Source organism: Lepidothrix coronata, unplaced genomic scaffold (genome assembly GCF_001604755.1).
Source record: "Lepidothrix coronata isolate B3197 unplaced genomic scaffold, Lepidothrix_coronata-1.0 Scaffold27, whole genome shotgun sequence".
In the NCBI taxonomy this organism is placed as follows: domain Eukaryota; kingdom Metazoa; phylum Chordata; class Aves; order Passeriformes; family Pipridae; genus Lepidothrix; species Lepidothrix coronata.
In genome coordinates, this window is record NW_016690207.1 from 4492481 (window position 1) to 4517271 (window position 24791).

The 24791-nt window shown below is 50.4% G+C and overlaps 1 protein-coding gene across 8 annotated transcripts in view; it reads left to right on the forward strand.

Annotated features, from left to right (window-relative positions):
• Positions 1–24791, forward strand: part of OPCML (opioid binding protein/cell adhesion molecule like) — a 331383-nt gene that overhangs the window by 199390 nt on the left and 107202 nt on the right. The gene's annotated exons all lie outside the window — the stretch shown is intronic.

The window sequence follows — 24791 nt, forward strand, 5'->3', positions numbered from 1 at the left end:
AGGATTCTGGGGTTGTTGGGAGGCTTAATTAATCAGTTAAGATGTTTTCCACTGTTATTGTGCCTCCCCTCAAAGGCTTCTGACAGTAAATTCTCATCAAGTGGAAGATCTAATAAGTGCCAATTATTGAAGTTTGCTAATTGCCACCTAATAATAATGCTGATTAATAATGCTTTTAACACCGCTGCTGATCTCAAATGTGGGTACATGTGCTGCAGCACCATTGATTAAAATTGTCATTTCTTCTGCTTTGTGGCTAAGTGGGGTAAAAATGAGGTCGGTGGCATTTTTTTATTGTCCAGAGAGCACATTGTTCTAACCCTTGCCTGGAAAAACGTGCGGAATTCCTAAGGAAGATATTTAAAAATTAAGGGATAAGTGTGTGAGGATAATACATTGCGGAGAAGTGGTTCGTTCATTTCCTTGACAAGTGTAATTTAGTTTTAATTATTTATGATTCTTCATAGCCCGCTAGTAAATGTTCTGTAGGATATTTTGTAAAACTAATGAAGTCTTAGTAATAGGAGACCTCACTCGAGCCCTACACGGAGCAGCGGGGAGATGCAGTTGTCTCTCACCTTCTGGTTATTCCCTATCGGGTCAGGGATGTTCTGCATGATTATCCCTTAGGGATCCCATCCAGGTGGAGCTGCTGCTGCTCTGGTCGTGTGGGAAGTGGATCCCAAAGCCTGGGTTTGCTGTAAAACTTTTTGTGGAGCCGTAGTGATGGGACAGAGCTGCGGGGAGAGGGGAGGCTCGCCCTCCTCAGAGCATCCCACAGCGTCCTGGGGGGTTTGTGATCCCACTGGATTGGTTATAAACTGGGTTTTCCCTCTAAATTTATTCCTGTCTTGATTTTTGCTCAGAAATGCCCCAGAGGGTGAGGAAACTTGGAGCGAGGAGGGGAAGCCCCTTGCTTTGAACTCACGCAGAGTGTTCCCCACACATCCTCCCAGGGGTGTCAGGAGCAGGGGCTGGGACAGACACGGGATGCCGGCATTCCCGGCTGCTGGGCTTGGATCCGCTGGGCAGGCGTGTCCACAACAGCACGGGGCCTCGAGCAGAAACCTAAATTTAAATGTTAAAAAGCTTTTGTTCATTACTGGTGGCATTTCCTCCCCCTCCCCATTTGTCACTTGGAGCGGAGCTGTGACTCTTTTAATATCAAACAAATAATAAGCTCCCTCTAAAGTGATTTTTCTGACAAGGAGCTCAATATATTAAACTTTATCTATATTTTAATAGCCAATTTCACACCAAACTGCCTTCTTAATAATGTATTTACCACCTGGGGATATTATTCCAACCCATCTGGAAAGAATTGGAAATTAACTGTCCCTAAACTGAGTCTGTGTGTGCTTTAGATGCAGCGGAGATAACAGCGGTGTCATTCCTAGGGGAAGTGGGGGAGGAAGCTCATCATGCACCGAGCAAAATGTCAGCAGCAAAGGCAATAGCTGGCGGGGAAAGGAGTGCTCTCCTTGCAACTGAGAGCCCAGCCCACCTCTGGAATATTCAGCCTCTCCCGGGAGCAGCCCAGAGCACCTCGAGGGCCTCTTCTGCGCTTTTAAGAGCGCGGGGTTTTGGTTTCCAAGGATTCAGCATGGATGCAGGGCTCGGGGGAGCACCGGCATCGTGCCTGAGCTGCCGCTGGTCGCCTGCCCCCGTGGTGTCAAGGCGCCACAAGTGGGCACCCAGAGGAGGGGGAAAAAGCTGTGTTTTCCCAAGCTGGAGCTGCTAATGGGAATTTATCTGGTCGGGCAGTGTGTTTAACTCGCTCTGGTCTGGAGTGCTCCTCCCTGGTCCCATCTGAATCAAGACTGCAGCCCAGGCAGTTTGCAGCCTCCCCTCTCCGTGTGGAAATGCCAAGGGGTGTGTGTTTGGAAAATATCACTTTGTTTAGTCTGAGTTGTATTTATAGTTATATATATATATATATATACAGTTATATATATATTGTTGCTATTTGTTGACTTCCTGCAGTTTCAAGGGGTTGGACAGTTCTGCTCTCCTGGCGCTTGGTTCTGTGTGAAAAGAAACGGGATGGTCCCAAACCTGCAGAACCAGTGTCCCCTCTTGGTGCTGGAATGTCACCTGGCCCCTCCAGACAAAGGGCCAGGCAAGAGAAAATACTTGTTATGGCTCTTTTACCCTCAAAATAGGAGGGTGATAGGGTGCCTAGTCCAGAGAACAGAGTTGTCCTAAGCACAGCTTTGCCAGGCTGGGCTTAAATCAGATTTTAGAATCACAGAATTGAAATTGGGTTGAAAGGGACCTTAAATCTCATCTCCTTCCCTGTTATGGCCATACCATGGAGGTGTCCCAAGGAAGGGTCACCTTCCACTGTCCCAGGTTGCTCCAGGCCTTGTCCAGGCTGGCCTTGGACACTTCCAGGGATGGGGCAGCCACAACTTCTCTGGGCAACCTGTGCCAGGGCCTCCCCACCCTCACAGGGAGGAATTTTTCCCTAATACCCAACCTAAACCTGCTCTTTCTTAGTTTGAAGCCACTCCTCCTTATTCAGTCACTACAGTTCTTTATAAAGAGACCCTCTTCATCTTCCTTGTAGGCCCTTTCACATCCTGGAAGCAATTTTGACTATATTCCTTGTCAAATATAAGCCTGTCAAGGTCTGTGTGGGGTGATGCCACTAATTCCTGGCTGTTCAGAGCATCCCTCGCACGAGGGGACATCAGGGATGGCATTGCTGGGACATCCAGTCCGAGCCAGAAGTGAACTTTCCTTTTCTCCCCCCACAAAAAGCCCTTCCCGGGCCTCCCAGGTGTGTTCTGTGGGAAAGACCAGCTGTGGGGTGAGGGCTGCTGGTTTTTGTGCCAGACCTGGTTTTACATCCCTTGGCCATGGCTGGTAAAGGGTTCACAGAGCACAGACATCACTGCCAGCATCCCCACGGATGCCCAAACCTCCCTCACACCGCTCTCCTCGGCAGGAAAATCACAGAGAGTTCCATTGTTTCAAAGTTTCCCTTGAACGTGGCTGTGTTTGGAGGTTTGTTTTCATTATTCATAAATTTCCACCAGACCGTCACCCGCACCAAAGCAGATTAATCCTCGAAGTGTTTCCTTTTGTTTTTAAAATAATTAAGGGCAGCTGCTACTTAAAGTCAACTAAAACATCCCAGTTTTCAGATAAAAGTGTCTCGTGTTTGTTGTTGTAATGAAGTAGCTTGACATGGAGATGAAAGTCTCTGCTGTTTGTGTTGTAAAATCCGGGTTTGACGCCATTTTTGAGCAGTGTCAAACTGTTTCCTTACATTTTGAACAAGACACGCTTTGATCTAGGGGAAAAAAAAAAAAAACCCGCCCAAGATGTTTCAATTGGAATGGAAAAGCAGCAGCCCTTAATGATTTTAAAATAGGATCAAATGTTTCAATCATTATGTTATGTCACATAATGACATCCTCGTAGCTGCGCTGTGTGATGCTCAGCGTTGCATTTAGCATCGGGAAGTGTTGTAGAAATAATTCAAAATAATCTAAAAGGCTGAAATGAAATAGCGAAATCGCAAAGCGACTCCTTAAAGCGTCAAAAATAATAATAAAAAAAAGAAAAAATAGAATTCTGGTTCCCGGCAGTTTTGGAGTTGCTGAGCTCGTTGGAAGAAAAAGTGTGTGTTGGAAGAAAAAGTGTGTGCTGGGCGCTTTTGGGTTTTTTTTTTTTTTTTTCGTTTGGAATGTGAACAAAAACAAAGCAGTGGAGGAGTTGAAAGCACCTTGTGAAATGGAAATTCTCCAAATCGACCCATTTTAGCTGTGATCCCACTTCTGCTCTGGAGTGAGGGAAGCACTGGGGAGGAGGAGGAGGAGGAGGAGTGGAGCTCTCTGGGCTGCAGCAGCACCCAGGCCCTTCGGATCAGGGCTGAATTTTGGATGGAGTTGGGAAGCCATGTGGTGTTTGTGCATCCCCAGGCTAAGCCAGGTGGTTTTGGGTACCTTTGCTTTTTTTTGCTGCTTTTGCAGTTTCCCAACGGAGACTCCGGGAGGGGAGGGGTGGAGGCAACAGGGTGCAGTTTTCCTTTCCGTGTGATCCAAAGGGTTTGGTGCCGTGGTTCCTGGATCCTTGGGTGTGCTGTCAAAAATCTCGGGGGGCACTACAGCCACCTCTGCAGTGCCCAAATCCTGAGCTCAGCACAGAGACGGCGCGTGACAGCCGGGTCAAGGAGGAGAGGTGCAGGAAGGCTGCTGGAATCCTGCAAGGGGAGGAGATGAGCGCTGACAGTTACCTGGGGACCCGGAGATACCAGAATCCCTAACTTAATCAGACAGATAACGGGAGCAGCTAGAGATGAGGCAGAGGCAGGAACCGCCGAACAATAGGAGCCAGCCCCCCCCCGGGCCCTCGTGCTGCGAGCGAGATAATAAACTATATAAAAATCTGTCACCGCGCGATAAGTGATGAATTAGAATCAATTATATGTTTAAAATAATAGACCTCCCCGTGGTGTTCCCCCTCCAGAACGCTGATGGCTCTTGCCTGGGCTTGGCAGCAGTGGTGGCACTTGCTGGCAGTGTCACCGTCGGGGCTTTGCGGCGCCGGGGAACTCGGCGCGGTGAGAGCCGAAGTCAGAGCTGGCAGCTGAGATTTTGGCATTTAATTTCGGCCCCAGCAGGGCCACGTGTGGCCTGCGGATGCGGCAGGGTTGTGCCGTGCCCGGCGCAGTGACCTCCAACCCGCTGCTCGTCGTTATTGGTAGTTTTTAGAGATTTACCATTTTTCCTGCATTATCGGCCACTTCACGCGGCCTTGCTGCTGCTCCCTGCGTGGAGCAGCTATTTCCGAGCTGCTGAGTGCTGTTCTGCTAAATAACACCGCTTGAGTGTGTTTTTCCTCTCCCTCAAATGCCAGGAGGACAAGAGAAGGTGTGAAAATGCAAGATTAACCCCGTGAATCACCCATCAAGTGATGCACGGTTTGTTTTGTGAGCTCTGGGCTGGCAGGAGGGGGAGGCATCCGACTGGATTTCCCTGTTGGTACATGTTGGACGTGATGGTTAGTAAATATTCCCAGCAGAGCTCTTGCAGGGTGGTGGGATGAGCTTGCCTCTCCAGCCCAGTACTAAATTTGGGTTGAAAACAGATATATTGCCCAGAAGCTGTGGCTGCCCCTGGATCCCTGGAAGTGTCCAAGGCCAGGTTGGACAGGGCTTGGAGCAACCTGGGATAGTGGAAGGTGTCCCTGCTCATGGCAGAGGGTTGGAAGGAGATGATCTTTAAGGTCCCTTCCAACTCAAACCATTCTAGAATTCTATGATATTTGCTCTTCTGACCATGTTGCTTTTAAAGGGGCTCAGGAGAAGGCCGGGGCTTTGGAAGAACATCTCACCTGGAGGTGGTGGTTGTGTTTATGAGCTGCTCTGGTTGGCAGTTGGACTAGATGACCTTTAAGGATCCCTTCCAACCTAAGGCTGGCCTTGATGATCTTGAGGTCTTTTCCGATCTTAGTAATTATATAATTCTGTGACTCTAAACTAGGATTCTGTGGTCATTTTGGTGAGGTTCAGAGCAAAGTCCTTGCTTTTCCCGTGGAAACTGCAGTGCTGTGACTTGTCATGGACTGGCTGCAAAATGTTTGGAGACCACTGGGCTCAGCCTGTGTCCTTCCTTTCTCGGCACATTTCCAAACCCAGCCTTTTCACGTAACCCCATTCCTGTGTTCTCAGGTGGTTTTGCAAAGCTTTATATTGCTCTAATTAATTTGATGTTTTTCCCACTGAAGGCATTTTTCCCACTGTTTGCTGCCCTCCTCCAAACTGCAAGCTGGGGAGTTTCCCAGCTCGCCGCACCGATGGAAGGCAAAATATTCTTTGTCCAACAAAAGTTGGATTGGAAACCTGTGCCTGGGCTGGTTTGCTTTATTATTTTGTTAAATAGCACAAGTTGCAGCCATAAAGCCCCTGGAAGCCTGTGCTAAGCAGGGGCGCTGGGACCAGTGCTAATGGATTGAAGCGAGCGGCTCACCAGCCACAGGGGTGCCCTGGGATTTCCCTTTTGAATCTTATTTACATTCGGACTAACTATAGCTCCCAAGCTTGGCTATAAATAATTTCTGGGAAAGAGTTGTCTAATTAAATGTACAGCAGCAAAGAAAGTACTTTTAACCACAACACTGGTGTCCTAATGAACGTAATCACTGGATGGGGACAGCTTAGGAAACAGAACTTGACATCTCCCGGCGGAGGCGGAGAGATGGAGGGGAAACATACTTGGGGAGAATTCCCAATCAATATTTAATTGTGTAGCATGTAATCTGCCGTAGTATTTTTTAAAATAAAATGAAAGCCCTGCCAGAAACTGGAGAACCTTTAAAGCAGATTTGAGTAGGGGGAGTCTCTCTGTTTTTACAGCTGTCCAGGGAGGGAACAACATCTAACTGCCCCCGTAGGCATGACAATTGTTCTGTGGTTGGCAAAATGGTCTGAATTCAGGCTTTGATGCATGGATTTACAGCCTTCCCCCATCCATCACAGTCTTCCTCCCTTCCTGGTGTCTCAGTTTCATTGTCTGTAAACGGGGAATACAGAAATTCCCCCAAACCTCACAGGTGTAGTTTGCGTCTCTAATGCGTTGTGAGAGTGAGCAGTCATCAAGTTATCCCTAATAATGGATATCCACGGAATTTCACAAGGGCACGTAGGGATAGAGCAAGGGAGAATGGGCTTAAGCTGAAGGAGGGCGGGTTTAGATGAAATATTAGGAATAAATTCTTCCCTGTGGGGGTGGGGAGGCCCTGGCACAGGTTGCCCAGAGAAGCTGTGGCTGCCCCATCCCTGGAAGTGTCCAAGGCCAGGTTGGACAGGGCTTGGAGCAACCTGGGCTGGTGGAAGGTGTCCCTGCCCATGGCAGGGGCTGGACTAGATGATCTTTAAGGTCTCTTCCAAACTATTCTGTGGTTCTATAATCAGCCTTGTGCCACGGTGGTACAGAGGTAAAAGACACCAGGAGCTGGTGGGGTTGGGTGATGGGCAGAGCTCTGTACTGTGGACAGACCCAGGGATCCAGGTTGAATTTGCAGCAGCAGAGAGGCTCCTGGGCAGGGCCTGATGCTCAGCTGGGAGCTTTTGGCTCTGTGTGGGAGTAAGCAATGGTGTAAATACCCGAGGAGTGGCTGGTTGCTTGCAGGATGTGTTCAGTGAGGAAACACGTCCCTGTCTCTGTGGAGTGTCACAGCAGGTGCTGGTGAGCCACTGGGAGCAGTGCTGCTGCTGGGGCAGCATTCCTGCAAGGAATGTGCATGTGGTAGGGAGTGATGGAAAAGTAACCATGGCTGGTTGTTCATAACCAACTCAAAGTTTGTGTGTCTAGAAATTAAATTTTAGATTGGATATTAGGAAAATTTTCTAGGGGTTATCCAGCATTGGAGCAGTCTGCCCAGGGCAGCAGTGGAGTCAGCATCCCTGTGTGGATGTGGCACCTGGGGACATGGGTTAGTGGTGGGTTTGGCAGTGCTGGGGGAATGGCTGGACTCGATGGTTTTAGAGGGCTTTTCCAACTTAAATTATACTGTGACTCTATGAAATACAGCAGGGCAGCTCATGTGCAGCCTGGCTTGCACCCTGCAGAGTGTTGGGCCTTCTCAGAAGGCTGGGACACAAAGTTAGGGGGGACACCAGCATAAATTCATGCATTTCCAGTTGGAGCAGAGAGACTGCTTTATGCTGTTATAGCACCAGCATGGAGGAGGGTTTGGGAATAACACAGCCTGGAATACATAGCCCCCTGGTTTGGTGTGGTGGCCCTGGCAGGGATGTGCAGCAGAGGGATGTTTGTGGCTGTTGCAGCTCAGGCAGCAGTGCCAGCCCTTGCTGAGCGCTCGCTCCATCCCCAGGGGATTCTCTCCGGCTCTGCTGCGATTAATCTCATCGGCCACTGGATGTCAATGTTGCCTCACCCAATTACAAGTGGGAAAGTCCTGGATCTTCAGAGAGGGGGAGAAATTCTGTTGTCAGAATAGTGCAGGTTGGATGTTGTTTTCTTGTGCAAAGTTGGTTATTAAACATCCTCGAGCCACGTACCGAGGAGAAATCAGTCATGGCTCTTGTTTTGCTCAGCCAGGGCGGGATTTGATCCAGTCTGTGTGAAGACTAAACCCTGGTTTGGGACAAAAAAGCCTCAGCAGGATGAAAAGCGGGATACAAAAATGTATCCCCTTCTCTGAGGCACAGCTGAGGTGTCGGTGGTTGGCATCGTGCCCTTAAGTGGTGTTCCGGAGGACAGGGATGTGTTCCTTGGAGCTGGGTGCAAGGGAGGTTTGAGGACATGTACTCAGAAAATCCAGCTCTGGAAGGGGAGGGCTCTCAGAAAGCAGATCTGGTTTTCAACATTGCAGCTTGGCCTCCTCCTCGTTATCCATCTCCCAGCCAGTGGCGGGGAAGCAGCTGCATCCTGCCAAGATTCATGACCAAGAACGCCTCTCCCCCACCTCCTCCCTCCCTGCCACAAATATTTTAAAGCCAGGCCCCGGGCTGGGGAGCAGGTGCCTGTCAGCACACCCAGATGGGACATCTGTGGGGAGAGCAGGATTCCTTGGGAAGTGGGAGCCCTGAGCTGGGGTGCAGCTCTGTAGGTATGGCCTGGTGGGGTGAGATGCACCTCAGTCCTTTCTTCTGTGATGTGAAACTACTCAGTATAGACATTCCCACAGTGAAAACGTGGGGTTACAGAAGCTCTGTGTGTCCTTCCCTTGGATAGAACATCCCTGGCAGTGGGATCTGCGGGGTGGTGAGGGCTCCCTGCCCTCCCTCATGCCTCTGCAGCAGTTAAAGGCAGGACTTTGCTCCCCGGAGCTGCCAGCCTTTCTTCCTAGCAGTAGGAAGGAAAATGGATTTGTGGTTTCCATCCCTTTGGAATTATTCCCCCCCCTTTCACGTTGAGTTCATTTGAGCACGTTAATATCTCAAATTTAATGATAAGTCTAACGGAATTCATTTCTAAGATAAATAAGATGTTATTAGTACATTAGTAGCAAAAAATGTGCAAGGACACTGCTAATCTAAGGTGAAAGTGCCTTCCTGCGTGAAATTTAATTAGCAGATTGTGTTCTATTAGTGACTTTTATGGGGATTTCATGAAAATGAATACAAATATGATCCAGGCAGCCTCTCCTGTGAAATGAGAGCCTCGCTAACTCACCCTCCCTCTTCCCACCAGGAAAACACGGATGTGTGTCCTATCCCTCTGCCAAAGGGGACTTTGTGGAGGCAGAAGGGCAGCCCGTGGCCACCTTGCAGCTTAGGGATGAGGCTGAAGGGTGTCACATCAGCTGAGTGTGCTCACAGCAAGTGAAGCAGGGTGGGGGGGTCAGAATTATCCCATCTTTCCCCTCTGCCTGAGCAAGCAGCTGGTCGGAGCTGCTTTTCCATGAAAAAAGCGGCGATGGTTATGGAGATCTCTCTCCTCCGTGCTCGGAATTTTGTCCCCAGCCAGATGTCCTGCAGCAGGCAGCCGTGGTGGCAGAGGATGCCAGGTCCTGCCCGGGGTCCATCTCAGTGGCAGTGTCGCGGTGCCGTGTGCTGCCAACCCTCGGCGTCCCGCCGGCCTGGCGGCGTGTGGGAGCTGCAGGGGATGGATCCCATCCAGGAGCTTCATACATCTTTTAAAGGCTTCTGGTCGCCTCGCAGGCCCGGGGGGGTTGTGCAGCTGTCACAGCCAGGCTGGGCTGGAGTCACACGCTGCAGAGATGTGCTGGTGTCCCTTCTCCTCCCGGCTCACCTTGCAGAGCCAGCACAGCAGGGACTCCGTGAAGGAGCCGTGGAGGTGACACTGATGCATCTTCCTTGGTTTTGTGCTGAACACCAGTGCCTGGGGTGTTTCTGGAGCTGGAAAACATTTTCATGCTGTGGTTTCAGGAGCTTGTAGGTGGCTTGTAAGGGAAAAACATCTTATCGTCAGCAACAAGAAAATAAATAAATAAGAGGCTTTTCTGTCCTCAGTCTTTCCTGAGAAGAGTGTCTTGTACCCCAGCCGTTACTGTGGCATAACCTCCTGTACCCAATCTAGGATTTTCTAGTCCCAGTCACTGTGGGTGGCTAAAGGAGATATCACAGAATAGTTTGGGTTCAAGGAACCTTAAATCTTATGTTGTTCCACTCCCTGCCATGGGCAGGGACACCTTCCACTAGCCCAGGTTGCTCCAAGCCCCATCCAACCTGGCCTTGGATACTTCCAGGGATGGGACAGCCACAGCTATCCCTCAGTGGTGCTGCTCCCTGCTCTTGGGACCAAAACCCAGGGTGAGATTCTGCCTCATGCAAAACCTGCAGCAGAACTGCCGTGAGGCCACTGGCCTCCAAACCAGGAGGTTTGGACACCGTGTCAGCGGCTGCCCATGAGATCTTTGTTGGAAAATTGGAGGAATTGTCAGGAATTGGAGCTCCAGAGGAGCAGAGGGAGGCTTTGTGCCCTGAGAAGTAGCACAAGAGCAATCGCCCTCCCCTCAACAGACCTGTCCCATCCCTTGTGTCTGTGCAGGATGAATCAGTGACCCCTGCGAGGCTTTTGAGGCTGGGGGAGAGTCCTTGAGTTGCTGCAGGAGGCATCTGGTGGTCTTTCCAAAGATCCTTCCCTCCCATCTGCTGGTGCAGGATCCGGCTCTTGCCAATTCCTTTGCTGAAGAGCGAAGCAAATGCACGGGGAATCATTATTCATGCAGATGATCCTCACAATTCAATAGAGGTAATTAGGAGAATGATGGAGGAAATTAGCACTTTCTGCGGGTTTATTAATATTAATAAAATGATTCCACGGTTAAAAATAATAATAATAATAATATTCATAAAATAAATACATAACTGCAGAAGAGCTCTGCCCAGCTACTGAACACCAGGCTGCTCCAGGCAGTGATCAACCAGCAGCTGGAATTAGTCTTCAGGGTTTTTTCTCTCTCTAGAGATGGTATCATAGAAGTCAGGATGGGTTGAGGCATATTTGGGGTCATTTCTTGTTTCCCACTTTTATCTTCTATGTTATGGAAAGGAGCTGAAGCTCAGCAGGTCCTTCAGGCTTTTGGAAGTTGAGTGACTTGTCTTTAATGTGCCAATGGTCTTGAAAATAGGATGTTTTCTTAGAACAGCTGATAGGACAAGAGGGGTAGATGGGATATTGGGAAGGAATTCTTCCCTGTGATGGTGGGGAGGCCCTGGCCCAGGTTGCCCAGAGAAGCTGTGGCTGCCCCAGCCCTGGAGATGTTTAAAGCCAGGTTGAATGGGAGCAACCTGGGCTAGTGGAAGGTGTCCCTGCCCGTGGCAGGGGGTGGAACAAGATGATCTTCCTTCCTTCCTTCCCTTCCAACAAAAACCATTCTATGATGATTCTGTGATTTTATGATTGAGGCATATTTGGGGTCATTTCTTGTTTCCCACTTTTATCTTCTGCATTAGGGAGGAGAGCTGAAGCTCAGAAAATCCTTAAGGCTTTGTAATGTTGAGTGGCTTATCTTTAATGTGCCATTGGGCTTGATAATAGGATGTTTTCTGAGAGCTGCCTCTCATACCTGTTGTCCTCTTGCTTCTTCACCTGCTTTGTAGTGGTCCTAGCAGGAAAAGCATTCCCACATCTCCACGTGTCACAGACTTGGTGTGACTTGAATTCTGGGTTTGCCGTGAAAACCCGTTTCCAGGTTGCTCCCTGAGTTGTGCTCCCCATTCCCTCTCGTGGTGATCACAGCAGAAGACCACGAGCCTCTGCCCCCACCGTAACCTCAGGAACGTTGTTGAGCTCTCCGTGCCAGATGTGCCGGAGCATTTGGGGGAGGCTGTTTGCAGAGGGTGAGCAGATTATCAAATTAAAGACGGCACAGAATGTTATTAATGAAAATACGCGGCCAATGTATTTAAACATGTAAAAATTTAATTAGAATTTTTGTTATTAAAGTATCGCTACAAGTGCCTTCTGAAGCCCTCTGCTTTCTGCGGAGATCAAGGCTGCTTCATTTGCTTGCCCGCTAAGAGGAGGATTTGGGGTAAGGAAGGGAATAATTGGCACCAAGTGGCTCCTGAAGAAGGCAATAGGACTTTTCCTTTGGATTTTGTGTGCAGGATGAGGCCTGGCTGTACCCACGGGAATGCCTGCCTGGACTTGATTCTTATAGGAAGGAATTAATGGTGTTTTGCAGTATCAAAACACTTTGCTGGCCAGGAGGGACATCTGGAGAGGTTCAGTGTTGGGCTGAGGACTGTGCTGTCCTCTGAGGATGGTGGAGGATGGCAGCAGGCTGTTGGGAAGGGCAGGAAAGATCCCAGATGGGCTGTTGGACTTGGGGCTCCTCCATCCATGGGAGTTGCGTGCATCCAAAAAACTTACAGAGGGAGCAAAGAAAAGGAGCTCGGAGACCCCTGGAGCTCCCAAGCTGTGTGCTCCCTGCCCTTTCCTCCTCGGAACACCTCACATCTCCCTGCTTGGGGCACAAGGGAGCAGCTCTGTTTGTTTTCACTCTGCAGGGAGCTGGGAATATGCCAGGAACAGCTCTCTCCTGGCTGACCTGATTGCACCAGCGCTCCCTGAGTTAGAGATGCCGGTCTGGTGGGTGGTGCCAATTCCCAGAGCCTTCTCCCTCCTTCTTTATTTAAACGGGGAAAGATCAGAGCGGTTGAACCCTTCTCCTTAATGAGAGATTCCATTACACTAAATGGTAATTGCAAAAAATCAGTTCCTGTAATGAAAAGGAGACCTCCCAGCCAGGCATGGAGGCTTCCTGCATCTCCAGAGATCTCCATCTCCAGGATCTTATTGATGGGCATCGAGAGCCAGGACGGGGAGGCGGATGGGATTCCCTCTCCTGTCCACCTGGGAGCCATGCCCAGTGCCATATATCCTACCCTGTGTTGGAGCTGGTGAGGGCAGGCAATGATTTCCATTCCAGAGGAATTTGCAGGGCTGGCAGTTTAAAGGGAGGAGGAGGAGGGGAAAGCAACCCTATCTCCCAACTTGTAAATTAAGCAGATCTGGTTGGGAACTGTCACCGCAGGAGAAGAAATATGAAACCTCTGGGGTCATGTATGCAGAGTAATTTTTCTGACTGTAACTCTGCTTAAAAGTAAGGATATGATGGAAATGCTTAGAGCATTTTAAATGGACCCAGCAGAGATCTGATTCAGCTCCAGTGAAGTCTGGGCAGACTTTATTGGGGGTTGGCTTACTCCAGACTTGCTTAGACCAGAGTTTAGTGCGTGACTGAGAAGTAAATTGATTCCTTCTGGTTATTAACTCAAAATACTCATAGATGAAGGAGAAGGAATAGCCTTTTTTTAATATTTTGGTGGGTTTCAAGGCATGAGAGTGAGGAGGTTGGTAATGTTGAGGTGAGACACTCCTCGCTTCAACCCAGGATGCAGGTGGGCTCCACACAGAACTCAGGATGGATCAGGTCTCCAAGTGATGGAAGCCCCCCCCAGAGGTGAAGCTGACCTTGAAAGGCATCCAGGGATCTCTGTGTGTTGGTCATGATTCCTGGCCATGTGAGAGATTACGGGACAGGGCTCATTTTAAGGAGTTTTATGGAAAAAAGAACAAGAACTCCACAAAAGCTCAAAACGTGAGTCCACATGAACCTCCTGTGGGAGTCAGTGAAGGCACTTCCAGTCCCAGTCTCTCTCCCAGCGTTTTCCCTCTCTCTCTCTCTCTCTAAAGTGGCTGAGCAAAGGCAGGCTGGTGAAACCTCTCAGAAAAGGAGAAAGCTCCTTTGAAAGGAGCTGTGACCCTGACACTGTCCAACTGTGGTGTGTTGTACTGCAGGACACGCTGGTGCAGGGAGTTCATTTATGGCAAAGAGCAAGAGAGATGCATCGTGACCTCTCCCTGCTGTGCAAGGCTGGGGAGTGGGAGGGGTTTCCTCCTCAAATCTGAATTTGAATTCCCAATTCCAAGAACCCCACTTGGCTCCTCTCTGCTCCAGTCCCACTGGGGAGGTGTTTGAAGGCTGGTGTGGGTTGGCTGGTTGCCTTGGGAGAGCTCGCACGTGTGTAGGTGCAAAAATGAGTGTGCCAAGGCAGGGGCAGGACCCTGGGCTCCCTGAGGGAGTGCTGGGCAGAGTGAGGAAGGTGTTGCTCCTTGGTGCATCCCTTGTGACTTTTGTGGGGCCATTTGGGACGCAAGTGTGTCCCTGAGTGTGTTGCTGCAAGGCACAAGCAAAGGGAGAAAGGAAGGTTTTGGAGCTCCCTCTCTGGCAGTGCTCCCGCTTCCCTTGGTGATTTTCTTGGAAGCAGGATGTCTGAACCAGACACATCGTTCCAGGCAGCAAATGTGGTTCCTTTGGGTTTATTTGGAGAGGCAGAGACAGGGCAGGGTGTGCTCCTGATGTGTTGTGATGTGGTTCAGTGGAGAACGATGTGCCAGGCTGGCCAGCCGGCCTCGGGAGACCCTCCTCCTGCTCTGGGATCAGGAATCCTATTCCAGGGGAGGTTTTTAAGCACCCAGGTTGCAGCCACAGTAGGGAGATATGGGGGAAGGTGCTGCTTGTCTGCTTTCTTAGGAATGTAGGGAATGCTCCAAATTATCACCCCATAAGGAATTTATAAAGCTGGGTTTGGTGGCTGACTGAACACTGGGCAACTGCGAGTGCATTCCTGTATGTATCCATGAAGTGTAGCCTCTAGATATTCAGGATTGCAGTGTGGTGGGAAGAAATTTGGATGGAGAGGAGAGTGACAGCCACGCCAGCTTTTCTTTTTCCTCCCTCACCTCCCTTCCTGCCTCCCCTGGATTTCCGTGGTGTGAGATTTTTCACCCTGTGCATTGGAAACAATATCTCGGAGGAGCTTTGGAGCCATTTGTTTTCCATTTAATTGGCTAGTGGGGAGAAAATAACGAAGGGAAGTCATGCAGGGGAAGTTCTCATCGGTGCTGTTTTTGGCAACAGAGTCACAACATCCTAAATTTATTTATTTAATTGCATTATTAAAAGTATAAATAAAAATAAATCCAGGAGAGCAGCCGGATCTATGCTTTGCATCTCTAAAATAGAACCATAAATGCCACGGAGCACTGGGGGAATGATTTATTAGCCTGTTATCGTGAGTGACTGGGACGCTTTCGATGGAGTCCTTGCTAATTTCTAACAGCTGCATTAAATCACAGATGCTATCAGCTATTATAAAATAATCACCCAGCGGTCTGCGAACCAGCACGAGCCCAGGGTCAGTGCTGGAGCCCTGCATTTGTTTCACGTCTCAGCCCCTCCGATTCCTGCGAGGGTGGGAAATAAATAGGGCTTGTAGCGGCCTCATTTTATCATCCAGGAGTTGACAATAAATAAAAACCTCTATAAAACTTTTTTTCTAAAAGGAGTTTTCGACCGGAATTTGCAATGAGAGGGAACCTTGTTTCGTGCTGAAATCCGGCCGTGTGATGTCAGGGCTCCTGGGTGCTGTTTGCAGCTCAGGGAAGGAGCTGAATTTGCTGATTTATGGGGCAGACGGAGGGTTTCAGGGTTTTGGCTGCAGACAGGGCTGGAAGGAAGGGAGAAGGTCCTGTGGCTGTGAGAAACGTCTGCCTTGGCTCCTCCGCCTTCGCTTCTCGCTGCTCTTTCAGACAAGTCACTTAAATTTCCCTACAGCTCCACTGCCTTCCTCTGGTTTGACAAATAACGTGTGTGTTTATGTGGCTGGGCTCCGGAGGGGGTTAATACTTGGCCTGGAAATCTCTTCAGAAGTGCCAATTTGTAGCGACAGAGAAACAACAATGAATAGAGGAGCCTGCGAGGACCAGAAGAAGCCAGCGAGCGGCTGCTTATCAGGGTGGTGGCTTGCAGAGCCAGCAGCAGTAGCAGGGGTAGTTGTAAAGGGTGAAGTAGATGGGAGGGGAAAAAAAAAAACAACCCACAAATAAATAAAATTAAAGCGGTTAGGAAGAAAATGCCGCCCATCTGCAAGGCTCGTATTTTCCTTGACAGTTCTGCTTTATGTTAGAACAGCTGCTTAACATGACAAACGACAGCTTTAATAACAAGGAGCGGGAGGAGATGCAGGGATGGAGCTCTCCCAGCTCGTCCTGTTCTCTGATGATCTTCCCTGAGGGTGAATAGCCCTGGGCAGGGTCACCCTGGTGTCCTGCACCCACCTTGTCCAGCCCGGGAAGATCATTTTGGACGGGGCGCTTGCCGTGTTGAAGTGGTTCTGAGGCGACGTGTCCTTGTTTGAATTGGGGAGGGTAAAAGGGTTTTTTCCCTGAGTATGGAAGAAGGAGCCTCAGGGCTGTTTGTTGGTGGAGCAGCCAGCTCCTGGTGACAACCTGAGCGGCTCCAAGCCATATGTCCGTGGGGAATAGCGCAGGGAGCAATGCTTTGGAGGGACCCTGGGCTTCCAGGATAGCCGTGGGCAGGTCTTTTATTTCTCCAAAGGTATTTGGGCTCCTTTGTCTTTTCCTGCCTCATTATTCTCTCTGCAAAATGGGCTAATGGGCTTTGCAGCTTGCAGGTTGTTTCCTTACTGCGGTATCGGAGATTGTCGGGTTGTCAGCAACCTGGAGATAGCAGGGAGTGCTGACAGCAGGCAGAACTGAGGCAGTGCTGTGTACAGAAACCTTGCTCAGCCTTTGAAACCGCAGTCAAACCCTCCCCCAAGGTTACTCCTCCTCATAAAACACGCTTAGTTTTGTTTGCTGCAAACCTAGATTTTAATCCCAGGATCCAGGCAGAGCCGGGCTTTGAAGAGAATTGGGTTGGAGTCAGGAGCGAACGGCTCAGACCAGGCTGACTCTGAGAGATGGATTAAAACTGACCTGGGAAGATGGAGATGTTCCCATCCACACCCCGGCTGTGCAACTTGCATATTTATCTCGTTGTGCCCGTTACCACTGGGAATAAATCAGCAGTGAGACATGCAGGGAGCAGATCAACAGGCTCTGAGAGCAAGGACCTGCACCAGCATTTACCCACAGCTCCCATCAAACTCCCAGGGAAGTTTTCCAGACCGAGAGCCTTCCCTCACCTTACATTTTTTTTCACCTCGCTTCAGCACTTAGAAGCAAGAATTTCAAAGGTGAAAAAAACATCATCTGCACTGGCCACATGGGGGAAGGACTGAAAATACTGAGAATTTTTATTTCTCCTGGGACCTGCAGCCCGAGAAGCCCAGGTAGTTCAGTCAGGCTGAGAACAAGTGTTTAGACCTTTATCTGCTTAACACGACTGCCAAACCTGCCCAGCAGGGCTGTGGAAGTGTTAAGGGGTGAGGAGGGGGAACAGGGTGATTTCCTCCCCAGTTATGCAGAGATCCCATTTGGCTCCCTTTTGCTCCCAGCCCTCCTGCCTCTGCCTCTTCCAGCAGCAGCACAGGCAGGATCTGGGAGCTCCCACAAGCTGCCCCACTGGTGAGATGTTCTGAAGGCTGGTTTGTGTCAGAGGGTTGATCTGGGAGAGTGGGTGCACGTGTAGGTGTGAAAGTCATGGAATGGTTTGGGTTGGAAGGGACTTTAAGGCTCATCTCATTCCATGCCCCGCCGTGGGCAGGGACACCTTCCACTGTCCCAGGTTGCTCCAAGTCCTCTCCAACTTGGCCTTGGACACTTCCAGGGATGGGGCAGCCACAGGTTCTCTGAACAACTTCAAAAATGAGTGTGTTGAGGAGGAGGCAGGATGGGCTGCTGGGCAGGGTGAGAGCCTCAGGGCCGTTTGGGATCATCTTGCCCGAGCAGAGAGGACCATGTTGGAGGGGATGGGACACATGGTGGGCAGGTGGAACACAAATGCAGCACTTCAGCCCTCCTGCTGCAGGGCACGAGCCATTGCTTACAGGGGAATACAAGTTTTCAAGCCCCCATTTATCTCCATGTAATTAGTCAAGCATGTTTTTCTCTTCCTCCCTCTCCCTTTATCTTGGAATCTTGCTGTCTTGGCTGCTCTGCTGATACCAAAACAGGTCTGAGGTTTGGTTTGGCCAGGAGTGGGGCCGTGAAGGGCACCAGAGTGGGCAGTCACTCATCTTTGCATCACATGGGGATTTGCTGAGGGGACGCCTGGTCCTCCTGCCTCTCACCACGGGAGTAGGTTGTGTGAGACCAGCCAGCTCCATGATGGGTGGCTCTTGTGTGATCCAGGTGTGAAAAAAAACACTGCACACTGAGGAGGATGGGTAGATATGATTTTCCTTTCTCTCAGCTTTTAAATACGTGCTGGAGACACCGTTTAGGAGCCTCCCAGGACAGCCCTGAGCATGGTGTTTCCCTCTCCCAGCGTGGAGTGGAGGTGGCACAGCTGCTCTCTGATCATTCCCGTGTCTCTGTATTTTGTAAATAAGCCCAGAGGCTACGAGATGGCTTCGTGTTTAGAAACAGGATAAACAGGGCAATGTGATATCTATTTATTTGTTCTTTTATTAGTTCAGCACAGAGCTCACAAAACACTTCGTAAGCGTGTATGAAATGAGCCTTGTAATGTTCCCAGGAGAGGGAAGAAACATTCCTGCTCCACTTGGCAGCTGGGGGAAGCTGAGAGCTCCAAGAGCCTTGCTGCCTTGTCCGTGGTCAGGGTGAGACTGGGGTGGATGCAGGAGTAAATCCCAGATCCTGTTTTCCATTTCCAGTCTGTAGTGGCTGGTAAGACTCAAATGCACATTGCAGTGCTGAGCCATCTGTGGTCCACATCCCCCTTTCTGGTGTTTCTCCTGCTCCTGGACTGATTTGGGAATGTGATTGTGCCTCCCCCCATTGTCCCAGCTGAGAGGTCATTAGGTGGAACATGAATATGGCACTAATTATGAAACCTGGATACCTGTCAAACCCAGCTTGCCCCAAGAAGCTGTGGCTGCCCCATTCCTGGAAGTGTCCAAGGCCAGGCTGGACAGGGCTTGGAGCAACCTGGGCTAGTGGAAGGTGTCCCTGCCCGTGGTAGGGGGTGGAACTGGATGTTCTTTAAGGTCCCTTCCAGGCATGGGGCATCTACAGCTTCTCTGGGCAACCTGTGCCAGTGCCTCTCACCCTCACAGTAAGGAATTTCTTCCTATTATCCAATTTAAACCTGCCCTCTGTCAGTTTGAAGCCATTTCTCCTTGTCCTGTCACCTTCTGCTTCCCAGGGATGTGGGAAATTTGGGGTTGGGCTCCTGGAAGCATCTCTTTGGCAGAGAGTGTGCAATGCAGTGAGGTTTTTGTTGTGCTGTTTTGTTTTGTTTTTTTCCAAGACAATGTCCTTGGTGGAGCAGCTGAACTTTGGCGTGTTTTGATATGGAAATGTTTTGGCAATGAAGCAAAATGTCACATGTCTGTAATGCCCACTCCCCCTTCCCTCCAGAGTTGGGTTTTCAGGGAAAAAGGACCTGCATGGGAGTTGAAAATTTGCCCAAATGCACTAAATACCATCAGAAATGGCAACAAAAAAAAAAAAAATCTTGGCATCGTGAAGAAAATCTTAACATTTTGCTTTTCTTAGGAAAAAAAAAATGAAGAAAAAAATAAAAACCCCATCCTGGATGGTTGTCAGAAATACTGCTGGAGAATGAAATGCTTGTTTTTCAAGCTTCTTGGGCNGAGTTGGGTTTTCAGGGAAAAAGGACCTGCATGGGAGTTGAAAATTTGCCCAAATGCACTAAATACCATCAGAAATGGCAACAAAAAAAAAAAAATAAATCTTGGCGTCGTGAAGAAAATCTTAACATTTTGCTTTCCTTAGAAAAAAAAATGAAGAAAAAAATAAAAACCCCATCCTGGATGGTTGTCAGAAATACTGCTGGAGAATGAAATGCTTGTTTTTCAAGCTTCTCGGGCGATGTTGTGACGGTTCTGCTGCCCCCGGGTGTCCCAGCCCCTCCAAGCTTTGCTTGAGCAGCACTGGGTGTTTTCAGAGTTGTTGGGGTTTTTTTTATTCTTTTAATATTTGCTGTAATGAGGGTGAGGGAGGCTGATTTTAGCTGTGCAAGGTGGGTGTCTTTGGAGCTGCCTCCTTTTTGTAGTTCACTTGTCAGGTTTACACACGGTTTAAACGTGCCATATCCCTGGGGTTCAGCTGGGGATTGTAGCTGAGCATTAAGTGTAAAGTAATCCCATTAAAATCCACAGGGATCACCATCCTCGTGGATCCTCCTGAACCACAACCTGCCTTGCCGTGCTGTCATCATGACTCCAGGCTGGGTTTGTGTCATCCTGGAAGGATTTTATGGAAAAGAGAAGGATTTGTGCGTGCATTTAAGGCATGAGGATGGTGTTGGGGGGGCTGACTGCTAAACCAGCCCTGAACTGGGTGTTAATGAGGAGCTTGAGCTTCCAGTTTGCATTTGCTGCCCAGGCGAGCTCAAGCACCATGATCAATGCGAAGAACAGGCTACATTTTTTTCACAATTACTTCAGCAGGTTTTTTTTTTTTTTTTCTTTTGCTAAATTCATGTGATAAAATGCATTAAATGTAAGAGCACGGATAACAAAAGTTTGGTTTGCAGAGAGAGCCTGATTTAGTGTGAAGATAAAACAAGGTAAAACAACTGAAAAAATTAAGTGGGATAAATAAATTCTGCTGGGGAGAGGCAGAGGTGAGAGAGAGGCAGAGCTGTGTGTGTGCCATCAGCCTGGCAGTGGTCAGTGCAGCTGTGAGTGACATTCCTGAGGTTTTCCTGCTGAGAAAGGGGTGATGCTTTGCTGTGCCCCCCTCCCATGTGCCAGAGGATGCTCAGCTTTATCCCAGGACTGTGAGATGTGATTCTCTCTGCTCTGCTGCTATGCATGGGGGTGGGTGTGTGTGTTCCTCCTGCCTATGCTTGGTGCTCTCTTTTGGGTGAAGAAATGAGAATATTCGGCAGCAAACGGGAAAAGCAAGAAACGGGGCGGCGGGGTGTGGGGGAAGGGGTGTCGGGAGGGATTGCCAAATATGCCGGGGAAAAATTAGCAGCTGCAAGTGTGCAAGGGAAAAGGTGGAGAAGAAAAGGGGTAGGGACAGATGGAGAGAAGGAGGGAGAGAAAGAGGAGGTGGGAGAAGAGGGAGGAGGGGATAATAGTGTGGAAAGAAATTAGTTAAAAATCTTATAGCCCCGAGCCCAGACACCATCTGGACAGCGCAGGAGACCAACAGGGCTCAGCGCTGCGTTCACCATGGAGGTGTTACATATGTCTTGGCCAGGTAGGGTGGCCAAGATGTTCAGGATTAGAAACTTCCCCAGGAGAGAGATGCCTTAAAAGAGCCCAGTTTTGGGAAAGAAAGTGCCAGCAGCTGTCTGCCGGCTGGGGACTGGAGAGGAGCTGTTGTCTTTGAAAAAACTCGTCTGGGGTTTCCAGAGGGAGATCTGGAGAACTTCCACCCTGCTGGAGGGTGAATCCCTGGTAGCAAGGATTAGCTCTTTGATTAAACAAGCCCAGGGCCTCCAAGGACTGCTCTTCCCTACAGCTCTGCTGGGTTTTTGCTTTCCTGGGTGCAGCATTAACCCCTTCAGTTGTGAACAAGACTTGAGTGGCTTAGGGACTGCAAAGTTCATCTCAGAGAGAGGGAGAAAAAAAAAGGAAAGAATGCTCTTTCCTATTATCTTTGCCTTAAGATTTAGTTGTCTTTGCCTGCTGAGGACTGTGACAAGGACTCAGTGGTTTGTTATGCCCACCACGGGGGAAGCTGCTGTCCTGGGGTGAAGCCCACCTTGCTGATGCAGCTGCGTCCGTGCTTCCTAGAATTCCCCTATGCAGGCAGGTTTAAAAGGAGTTAGAAATACTCCTTGAATCTCTTTTGGAAGAGGCAGTGCCCCAAAGGGAGCTCGTGAGCAGGAGGTGGCACTTGCTGTCCAAGTGCTCAGCGTCCTGGCGGTGTTACAGTCTCCCCATCCCTTACTGCACTAATCCCTAGGGAGCTGGACTGACTCAATCCCTGCTGCACAGAGGGCATCTCAGCATTCCCTGAGCTGTGTGGAGAAGGGGAAAATAGTCTGGGAGGAGGAGTGAGGCTGGAGAATAAAAGCCAGGGCGGCCCGGTAGGTCCCAGTGGCTGCTGGCTGCTCCCCAGTCCGGTGCTGGAGCAGCGCTGTGGCTGAGCCACTGCACAGCCCCCGGGCTCCCGTCCCTCACTAATTACTTCCAGGCCTGTACTCTTGACATTTGCAAGCTCCTGATTAGAGCAACGAGGGAGAAATCTCGAAGGGAGAGGGAGGCCAAACTGCACCACTAATAAAAGGCGAGATTGACAATCGGCTGGGAGGCGAGAGCCGGGGAGGTGCAGGGACTCGTCCTTGCCGGCTCGGTTTCTTTCTGAGCCTCTGGGATGATGAGAGAAGGTCAGGGCTTGTTAACGTCACGGTGAGGAGCAGGATCCACCACTGCCATATGCCTGGTGCCCCCAGGGCCTGTGCCAGCCTTGAGTCCCTCTCAGTTAGGCGATATTTTTAGGCATGGACCTGAACTGAAGCCACCCCGTGCAACCTCAGGTCTGCAGACTGTCTCGGCGCGAAAGCGCCTCTGCTTTCGCGTCTGCTGACTCTGTGTTTCATGCAGATTTTTTAGCCTCCCGGATTTCAAGTTCTTTTTCCCTCTTGCCCTTTTCTCCCTCGTGTCCCGGCTCTCTCCCTTCATTTGCTGGCAGTGTGCTCACTCGGGAGGTAACGTTAACCACAGCAGTGGGGCTGGGGCATGTTTGTGATGGGCTGGCCCTGAAGGCTGGGGCAGGAGAGGTTGCTCGGGCTGCCTGCACCACTGTCGGATGCTCAGAGTGGTCTCTGGGATGAGTGTGGCTGAGATATGTCTCCTGCAGTCTCCTGCATAGCCATTCGAGGCTGTTGGGTCCCTACCCAGTTAGGTAAATATGGATTACATTAATTTTCCAGCCCTCTCTCTCCCCTCCCTGATGCCCCATATACTCTTACCTGTACCCATCTCTCTGTGGCAGCCAGTTTAGTTGTCTGTCTGTCTGTTTATGCCCTGACTTTACATCTGTTCATGGATCCACAGCTCCCCAGCCTCCTCAGAAGCCTTTCCTGAGGCAGACAGGCTTTTTTTCCCCCCTGTAAATCTTCCCTTGCCTGAATTGCACCGGCTCTGGCAGGCTTTCTGCTACACACACTCTGCGTCTACAGCTTCCTATCCCAAGGGGTAAACACCATTTTACCCAGCAGAGCTTGTGGTCCCTGCAGCATCCTTCCCTCTGGAGCTCATCCTGCTGCTGGATGAGGCTCAGCAGCACCTGGGGTCGGGCTGTCTCAGTGCTGGGGGCTGTGATGGGTCCGTGCTGGCTCCTTCTGCTGCTGCTCCCTCCCTTCCAGCAGACACAGTTCCTCTGTGCCAGCGTGGGAGCAGATCAGGAAGGAGATGGAGTGTCCTTCCTCTCCATCCTCCCCCCGAAGAATCCCCGGTGTCGAAGCAGCCAACCTGCACGTTCAGGGTTAAGCCAACTTTCCAGCAGCTTTCTGATGGAAAACTCAGCCCTGCTCTTCTCTGTGCTTTCCTAGGCTGTCCTATTTATCCAGGCTGCAGCGAGTATCCCTCTGGTGCCTGCAGCCATAGCTGGTGCTGGGAGCCAGCACGCAGCTCTGCAGTGCTAGCCCACGGCTAGTCGGGTATTTAGGGTCACTGCATCCCCCTGCCACGTACGAAGGACCTGCTGTGCTGATAATTGAGCTTGGGATCACTGGAAAACCCTTGCAAAACCTCTTTATCAGTCTCAACAGCTGTGTTTGGGGCTCTGGATGAGTTTGGGATCCTGAAATAGCCAAAATGCTTTTGTTGGTGGTTATTTTCCTTCCCTAGCTCCAGGAAGGGGCAGGTTCCTCATGATACATCAATAGAAGAGGCAGATGCCCTTTGGTGGAAGGCACCCAGCAGAGGTCCAGCCTGGCTTGGGCATGAGGAACTGTGTGAGGAACACTGTGTGGGGTCGGTTTTCTTTTGTAGGCACGCACAGATGTGTCTGGATGGTCACCAAGGTCTTGGTGTCTTCAGCTCCCATTTGAGGAGACAACTGGTAGTCTGTGGGTGTCTCCAAAGGAGGAAATCTGTTGAAATTTAGTGATTTCAGCTGATTTTATTGGTGTCAGGTGCTGCTCTGTTGTGAGTGGTGGGGTAGAAAGCCCTCGGGCTTCCTACTGCAAGGATCTTGTGTTAAGGAGTGGAAACAGCAGGAACAGGGCAGGGAGATTCTCTGGAGCTGCCTGCACCATTCCGTGGGGCAAAGAGGTGGTGGCAGGACCCTGTTTCTCATAGGCTGAGAAAAATGGTCACAGCCCCACACGAGGAGATGCATCAACAGTGAAAAGTGGTCCCAGCCCCCCACATCAACACATCAACAGGTGGATGCAGGGAAAGATGCCGGGGTGGGTGAGGGTGCGGGCATCCCGCTGCTCCTGTGGCGAGCGTGGGGCTGCCTGGTGTGAGGAAAACCCCCTTTGCCTCGGGGCTGAAGAGGTTAAAGGTTTTGGGGGCGGAGGGGGGGATGTCTCTCGGCTGGTGGGAGCCCCGGTCCCTCTGCCGGAGCGCGGCGCGGCGGGGGTTAAACGTGTGTGTCCTCCGTGCGCATCCCGCCCCGCTGCCTCCCGCCCGCCCGTGTGCGGGGCTCGGGGCGTGCGGGAGCCGAGGCGCCGGGCAGCGCTGGAGCCGCTGCCATGACAACCCCGGGGATGCTGCCGGCCGGGGCCGGGGTGCTGCCGCCGCCGCCCCCCCGCGCTCCCCTAGCCCCGCACTGAGCCCAGCGGGAGTGGCCGCCGGTCCCGCGGGAGGACCCCCAGGACCCTCTCGGCGGAGCCGAGGAGCGTCGGGGACATCGCCTGCAGCCCTGTGGGGAAGTTTCGATCTTGCGACAGAATCGGCATTTTGGGGAGCTTTATTGTTTTTTTCTTTTTTTTTTTTTAAATAATTTCTTTTTTTTTTTTTTTTTTTTTTTTTTTTTTTT